At 34.2% G+C, this 7,716-nt stretch overlaps 1 long non-coding RNA gene across 2 annotated transcripts; it reads left to right on the top strand.

The window, feature by feature from the left end:
* The first annotated feature begins 470 nt into the window (after nucleotides 1-470).
* On the top strand, nucleotides 471-4,438 carry LOC141623206 (uncharacterized). Of its 2 annotated transcripts, none has more exons than XR_012533257.1 (6): nucleotides 471-703; nucleotides 1,625-1,732; nucleotides 1,848-1,935; nucleotides 2,064-2,146; nucleotides 3,813-3,844; nucleotides 4,156-4,438. It is a non-coding gene; the product is annotated as an uncharacterized LOC141623206 (long non-coding RNA). The 2 variants fall into 2 exon arrangements; XR_012533258.1 differs by having other exon boundaries at nucleotides 514-628.
* The last annotated feature ends 3,278 nt before the right edge of the window (nucleotides 4,439-7,716 follow it).

Raw genomic sequence — 7,716 nt, 5'->3', positions numbered from 1 at the left:
TACAAACGCTTTGCTTTGGGTGACTGGTAAATATATGTTTCGGGAAATATGTAACGACTAATAAATTGCACGTGTCTAAATATGATGCAAATTAATCAACTATATGGTACATTAAGAAAACTGCAATTATCATTATACGCTAACGTAATAGCTTCGACAACAAAACAAAACGCGTCTTGGATCTCACTGCGCGAGAAACAACTCTATTGTTTCTTCGTGCACCGAATGATTTGATAAGGGGCACAAATGACAATTGTATTACTAAATATTTGAAGACGGATCAATAGAATAAGAAAATAAAACGTCAAATTAGGACAACTACATTTTAGAAATTCTCGCAAAGTCTACGCCTTAAACAGATTTGCTGCAACACAAATGGAAACGCGTCTTGGATCTCCGCGCGCACCGCGCGCGGAGAGACAACTAGTTTATTCTAAATGTAAGAACTTTGGAAAATATTTGGTTTTGCTACAGTAGAGCAGTGTTCTTGTGCCTATCACGAGCTCTACAGCGATCTTACTGTTTCTACTTTCCTCTTCATTTTTAAAACCCTAATCTCTCAATCTCTTTCTCTGTCTTTCTTAATCGCTTCCTTCTCTATCCTTCTCCAAAGTTTTTTGGCTCTTCTGTAAGTGATTCGTCCTTCTTTCTTTTCCAAACCAAATTCATTTAATCACATCTTTTCTGAGCATCGATCAAATCGGTAAGTGATTCGTTTTTTCATCATATCGTCAATCAATCACCCGATTGATGTCTATGTTGAAAATTGTAATTTTTTTTTATCATTGGATCTTTGGGTTAATGTGTTGCGTTTTCAATATCTGGTTGCTTTCGATTGCTTCATTCTTGGTTGTGTTGATTGTCCAAGTTCATTTAATACATTTTGTCCGAATTTCTTTTACTCAACTTTAGTTTGTTTTGCAATTTTTTTTACCTGGATTTAAATGCTCTCCTACTGCTTATTTGCTCTGGGGTTATGTGTTTTTTTTTTGGCTTGTTTGATTATTATCATGGCTTGTTTTGATTTTGTTGGGTATGAAATAGAAATACGAGTTCAGAAAATGAGGCGTCAATTGATTGTTGGTTGTTGGTATGATTCATGTCGGATATAGTGTCTCGGGCTCTGAAAAGGGTAAATTGCTGGTATATATTGTCTGCTGTCAACTCCAACATTACTTCTACTGTATTCAATTTACTCTTTCTATCTAAAGCTCTCTGCCAACTCCTATTTTCCTCCCGTTCACTCATTCTAACCGTCCTCTTTCTCCATTTTCATCCACAAAATCTGCTGGAGTTTGGCGAAATGTGAAACCCTTTGTTAATAGGGGTGCTTCTAGTATGCTTGCAATCTCTATCAATTAATCCACTGATATGATCAAGGTCTTCGATTTTCCCACCTTTTTCCCTAATGCTTATGGTTTTTGTCCCTCTATTTATGTTGTTTAACTTTGTAATTTGTGTTATTTTGATGATTTTGTTAGATGGGTAGGTGATATTTTTCATTTTAATAATGCTTTCGGATTTCGTTCCCTTGTTGTTTTTGCGCTGCGTTGATTTTTCTTCCAGGTATTTGTAAAGACCTAATCTTTATGTTGTTCGGGTTTGTAATTTGTGTTATTTTCAGATGAACCCGCACGGGTAGTTAGTTTAGATGCCTTATGGCCTTGCTTTCCGTAGTCGGTGTCAGTGTGAGTGTGAGTGGTGGTGATGATGAGGATAAACACAAATACAGGTAACGTATTTCATTTGGTCAGTCTTCGTGTCAAATCAGAAATGTTGTTAGTGATTATGTCGAAAGTATTTCATGCTACAACTATAAGCTTACCTTCATTTGTTGATGTTCACAGGTTGCGGGCGAAGGGAAATAGCAGTCCAGTGAGGGTGGCAAAAGTAGAACACAGGAATCGTAAACAACAATAATGGGCAGTGATGGAAGTATGTCTTATATCTCTATCTTCCAGTCTAGGTTTATACATGAGTTATCTGTTATCTTATCCTATCTTAATAAATCTCAGAAGCACCGCTACTTTAATACTCCTTCGTGCTTTGTGCGTTCTTTCCAGGCAGCAAGTGTCCTTTTTTTGCCGGATCTATATGGCATGGTTCTGTTTTAGCATCTATACAGGGGTTGTGCTCGATTGTTCAGGTTTGCTTATTGATTTATCTTAGGTTTGTTTATACTCCACTGTGATTTTTACTTGCGAGTGCACCGTTGTCTCTTCTCTGATCATTGACTGTTACCTGCTCAAAATTCAGTCGGCTAAAAATTGAACAAGACGAGGAACCAAATTCGAATTCGGTTTTCTTATTACTGGTTATGGGTTGAGTTATGCTCTGGTTGTTCCATGTTGTGGTGTTTATGTTCATGTTGGGTCAGATTAATGCTTATATATGATTTACTTTCAATTTATCACAACAAAATGGTCCTTTTTTGGAGTCATGTTAGACTTTTAGTGAAGGTTGTTTATGGGAAAAGCCAATTCAATCACTGACGCATCTCGTATCTGCTACATTTCAAGATCATAAACCTTTTTATTTTCTTAGATTTTAAGGCGGTATTATAAATTCTTCAAGTTAACGAGTATGAAGTTAACAAGTCTGTGCTGGAAGATTTGACCAAAAAAAAAGGTATACTTCCCACTGCACGTTTTATCACATGTTATTATAATGAATCACTCCTCTAATTGTGTATGTAAGAGTGTGGCCATACGATATTTCTACTGGATACTTAAGATTTGTTATTTCTTGTAGAGTTGGGTAGCAGAGTGGCTTAAAATAAAATACTACGCAACCTTTGTTGTGTTTTTAGGAATATGAGAATGTTGTATGAGAACCTGATTGTTTGTTTTTTTTAGTCTCCTTGAGCTGAGAGGAATTCCTAATCAATATTAGATTAACAGTTTTGATTTTCAGCATAGAGCATAAACCAAACGAGCCATATATTCAATAGGATAACCACATTCCTTATTTAGAGAGACTGTTGAGTCTTGGGGATGCAGTTGCTTGTCAGTTGTCATTTATTGATTATTTCTCTTGTAGTTTTCATCTTTATGGTTGATAAGAAGGCTGACTCTTAACACAAAATATTGCATGTTGATGATGAGTTACCAATTTTAATGGTGTATTCGTTTTTTTATGTTTGACACGCTATAAAGCATGCTTATGTATTTGTTCTGTTGTGGTGTGTTGTTTCATAGGGTTGATACTGCAGTAAAGCGAAATGTTTCTCATTGTACTGGCCATGAACGTGAAATTAATCATCGTAAAGTATTCGTCTTGAAATGATGAGCAACTCTGATGATTGATGATCTGCTCATAGTCAATACTATTTTGATATTCTTCAACGCCTCCTGGGCTTGAAATGATGAGTAGATCTTATGTTGATCATCTGCTTACAATCAATACTATTTTGACATTATTGAATTGGGTGATGCCATGGGCCACAGTGTCGAAGATGGGGAATCATGGCACGTTTACGCTGTCGCTCTCAGCCTTAGAATTATGTTTTACGCGATTAAGTTGTTTGATGTGTTTGTCGCTAGATGCTTTGGTTGAATGGGAAGATAAATGAGAAGGAGAAGTCGAAAGCGGGGGAGAAGGAGGAGGAGCGGAAGGCAGAGGAGAAGGGGTGTAAGGGGAGGGGAGGGGAGGATAAGTGGGAGGAGGGGCAGGAGAAGGAAAGTTTATAATTCGTGTATCAATGGCACAAGTATATATAAGTAGCAATCGTCTTCATTTTTTTTTACTAGTGTTCCTTACTAATTCGGCCTGTTTATTTGATTGAGCTAACGTCGAAGCTTCTTTCGATGCAGGAAGCACGTATAGAGAGGCGGAAATGCTCTGAGTAAGTATTTCTCTTTTTAGTTGACCACATATTTCTCCCGCTTTATTGTTATGGTGGGAGAGGCTTGTGCCATGGCAGCTCGTGGTTCTTTGTTTGACAATGCTGCTCGTTAATGGTGGAGAAGCATTGTTGTCTAATTCATAGGAAAAGTTCACTGATTCTAACACCTAAGGAAGGGGGCTATTTTATGATAGTTCCGGATGAACGTGTGGGATATTATCCTGCTTGCAACTACTTGATGTTCTGATATCTTGTGCTAGATTTCAATTTTCAAACAATTTAGTATAATAAATTACTTGATGTTATGGCAGATGGCATATGCAACCTATGGTAGCTGTTGCATCGATGAGATCAGTGCTGCGTATATGATTGTGGTGTACATGTGTTTGAGACCGTAAATGATCTTTGAGTTGAGATCATGTGTTTTCTTTGATGTATAACTATTGTGTAAGGATCATGATTTTTCACGGACTTCAGTCATCTATTTGTGTGCGTTTGCAAGTCATATGTATGGCGATGAATATTGGTTGGAATTTTGCTTTTGCAAGAATTTGTTGACAATGGCTTCTATATAAAGTTCTTTACTCTATAATCTATATATGAGCCAGCCTATTTATGTTTTCTTTTTCCGCATTAGACTCGCTAATTATAAAGCAAGTAAATTACGAGTTTTTAAAATTACTTGCCTTTCTATGAGGATATAGTTTTAAATTAAGCGCATTACTTAGTAAATCACATTACAAGAGTTCAGGAACGCGCTAATACATCTAGAGACTGTGAATGCCAATTTGGCAACTGAAACTAACCCCGCCAAATTAGCGGCCGCTCAAATCAGTACAATTGGCGACTGAAAATATTGTTGGGCGATACATTAAGTTACTACGTTGTTAATTTTCTTCTAATGAGGGAGGCAAATAAAAAAATATATTTTTGATGTTTAAATGTATATTCATGCTCAAATTCTTTCAAAATTATACGTAAGCTCAAAGAGTTTTACAAGAAACAATTCTTTCAAAATCACCCGTTAATTATAGTTGATTAGAAAAACAAGCAAACATTAATTAGTCATTATCGAATAATGTTTTCTTTAGTGTAGCCATTATTATCAGTTGTTACCTTAGAGATTGTATGTAAAGTAATCGTTGCATAAAATATTATATAAAAATCATTTCTAGATTATAGGCAAGCTAAACATTTTCGGAAAAGACAAAGATGGTCCTTTGGACTCCGCGCGCATCGCGCGCGGAGGAACAACTAGTAAGTATTAAATTTCCAAACTGAATATATTAACAAAAGAAAGCGATATATTAATAGGGAGAAATAGAGGCAAAAGGTGAATCGTGAATATTATCATTATATATCGGTAAGTCTTCCTTAAGATGTCATATCATTATCCATCTTAATCAAATACGAAGTACATCATATCACTTGGGTATACAAGAATACATAGGAAAAACAATATATTTGTCATATATACACAAGTGGTATGATACTTATCCGTCTTAAAGCTTAAGACAGATAATATCGTCTTAAATGAAAATTTGTGTGTATTAAGATATACTGCATAAAGGAGATAGATAGATAAAACGCGAAATTAACACCGACCGAACGAGTGAGCATCTTAGTTACGAATTGTGAGGTACGATACGTGAAGCAGTAACAAAAACTACCAAAAAAATGAGTTATATATATTACTTCGTAAGACTTTATTTATAATATGGAGTTTAATTAAAAATATTAGTCAAAAGCTTTAATTATATTATAAAGTACTAGCTTAGGACCCGTGCAAATTGCACGGGCTTATCTAAATAATATATAAAAATAACTTTTTGTTGTGAAATAAAGAGAGAAGGGAATTGTAGAGAGAAGTTAGAGAATATTATACTATAATATTTTATAACACTCCTCCTTGGATGTCCATTACTGAATAAGATGCCTCCTTAAAAAACTTCCTAGAAAAACCCCGTGGGAAAAACAATGGTGAAGGAAAAGAGTACACTAATCTTCAAACACGTATAACAAGCTGGCTCGTTAAAACCTTTCCATGGAAAACCCAGTGGGACAAAACCATGGCTAAGGAAAAAGAGTACAGCGCGTGCTACCCCCTGATGATTACATAACTTGATAAATCTTGAAATGATCCATAATTTGACATAATTTCTCGATCGTTGAAGTAGTACCCATTATAGTTAATAAACTTGAATATTCAATCAATAGAAATTCATGACAGCTTCGATATCATATTTCTTTGAGAACTCAGAGTCTGGATATAATCATTTCATAATTACTCTTGGAATCTTGGATCTTCATTTCAAAATAATACTTTCGCAATAGTGATATACTTTCTCTTCAATAAACGACATAACAGTATATGTCTAAAACAATTGTCATCTTAATCAATCATGATGACATGACTAAACTATAGTGCAATAATGCGCTTATAGTGGAACCTCGTTAAAAACCTTTCTAGGAAAAACCCATTGGGACAAAAAACCTAGTCGAAGGGAAAGAGAGTGTAGCCATCATTTCTTAATCCTTGTCTTAAGGAGAATCAATTCGATAATTATTGAATAAATCATCTAATACCTTTGAGCGATTTTCTTTGCTAAACCACATATGTATGAATTGACATTCTAATTGTAGACTTTGACTGCATTATTTTTCAATCGTTATGGTACTTCTGAACCATAAACTAATTTCACATGTTTAGTAAGAAGCTCATTTAAATCATTATTTTCATATGCTCAAACTTCAAGTTGTGAAAATAATAATTTTTTTCTAATAAACTCTAAAAGAGTTTGAATATTATTCCATTTTGGAAATAATCACGATAATTTTCAATCGTATCGTAGAGGTTCATATATAATCATGAGTTCCCAAAACTCAATTAATCAAACATCATCATTTGATGATCGTTTATAAGAGGCTCCTATAGGGAGTTATCCTCATTGAAGTATCTCATAAGATAACATTTCTCCTTTTTAAACATTTATTAACATGTGTGTGCATATGATATGAAACAAATTTCTAAATAACATATTCTAAAATAATGCAATAATAATAATGTATATAGTAAAACTAAATGCAATGATGAATTTACTATCTATATGCACATGATGATGACTCGATAACGCAAACTGTACAATTTTCTTTTCCAATATTCATAACTTAAATTGACTCTAGGTCAATAACTAGACATCTAGTCCATGAGCTCATTTATAATCATAGATTATATGTCGACAATCAAAATGGACTTAAATATAAGCTCCCCAATTTATAATCCATTCAACTCCGCGCGCGAATGCATATCGGTTCCTTAAATATATCGATATAATTTCAACATCTTACGATATTATCAGTACTGAATCAGTGATATCTGAATATATTTGGTACCATTCCTTTTCTATATAGGCCATCTATTATCATTCAGATATTTATGTCACTTCCGGGACATCCAGATTTGTTTACTCCATATATAGGAGTACCAACTGCCCAAACTTGCCATTTTCTTATTACTTGAAATATGTAAACCGATATGACTTGCACACTATATTTCACGTGTGCTTTATTGTTCAATTTGGCAAGAATCTAATTTTTCATTACATATATTTTCCATGACTAATGTATAGCTCGTTATACCACATATAGGGCTAATCTGTCTATAATTAAATCATAGATGTCAATGTATGAACATATCACATTTTGATAAGGTGATCAAAGTGGTATCATAATACATCTTCATAACCAAATGAATACCATCATTTCTAATTCCATGAACCTCTACTTGATGTATTTGTTAGAAATCTATATCTCTATACTCAACATATTCATAATGTTATAATTTTAATTTAGTCATAAAATTAAAAGATGAT

Source organism: Silene latifolia, chromosome X (assembly GCF_048544455.1).
Source record: "Silene latifolia isolate original U9 population chromosome X, ASM4854445v1, whole genome shotgun sequence".
In the NCBI taxonomy this organism is placed as follows: Eukaryota; Viridiplantae; Streptophyta; class Magnoliopsida; order Caryophyllales; family Caryophyllaceae; genus Silene; species Silene latifolia.
The sequence above is the reverse complement of the archived record's forward strand: the minus strand, read 5'-3'. Positions and strand labels throughout refer to the sequence as shown.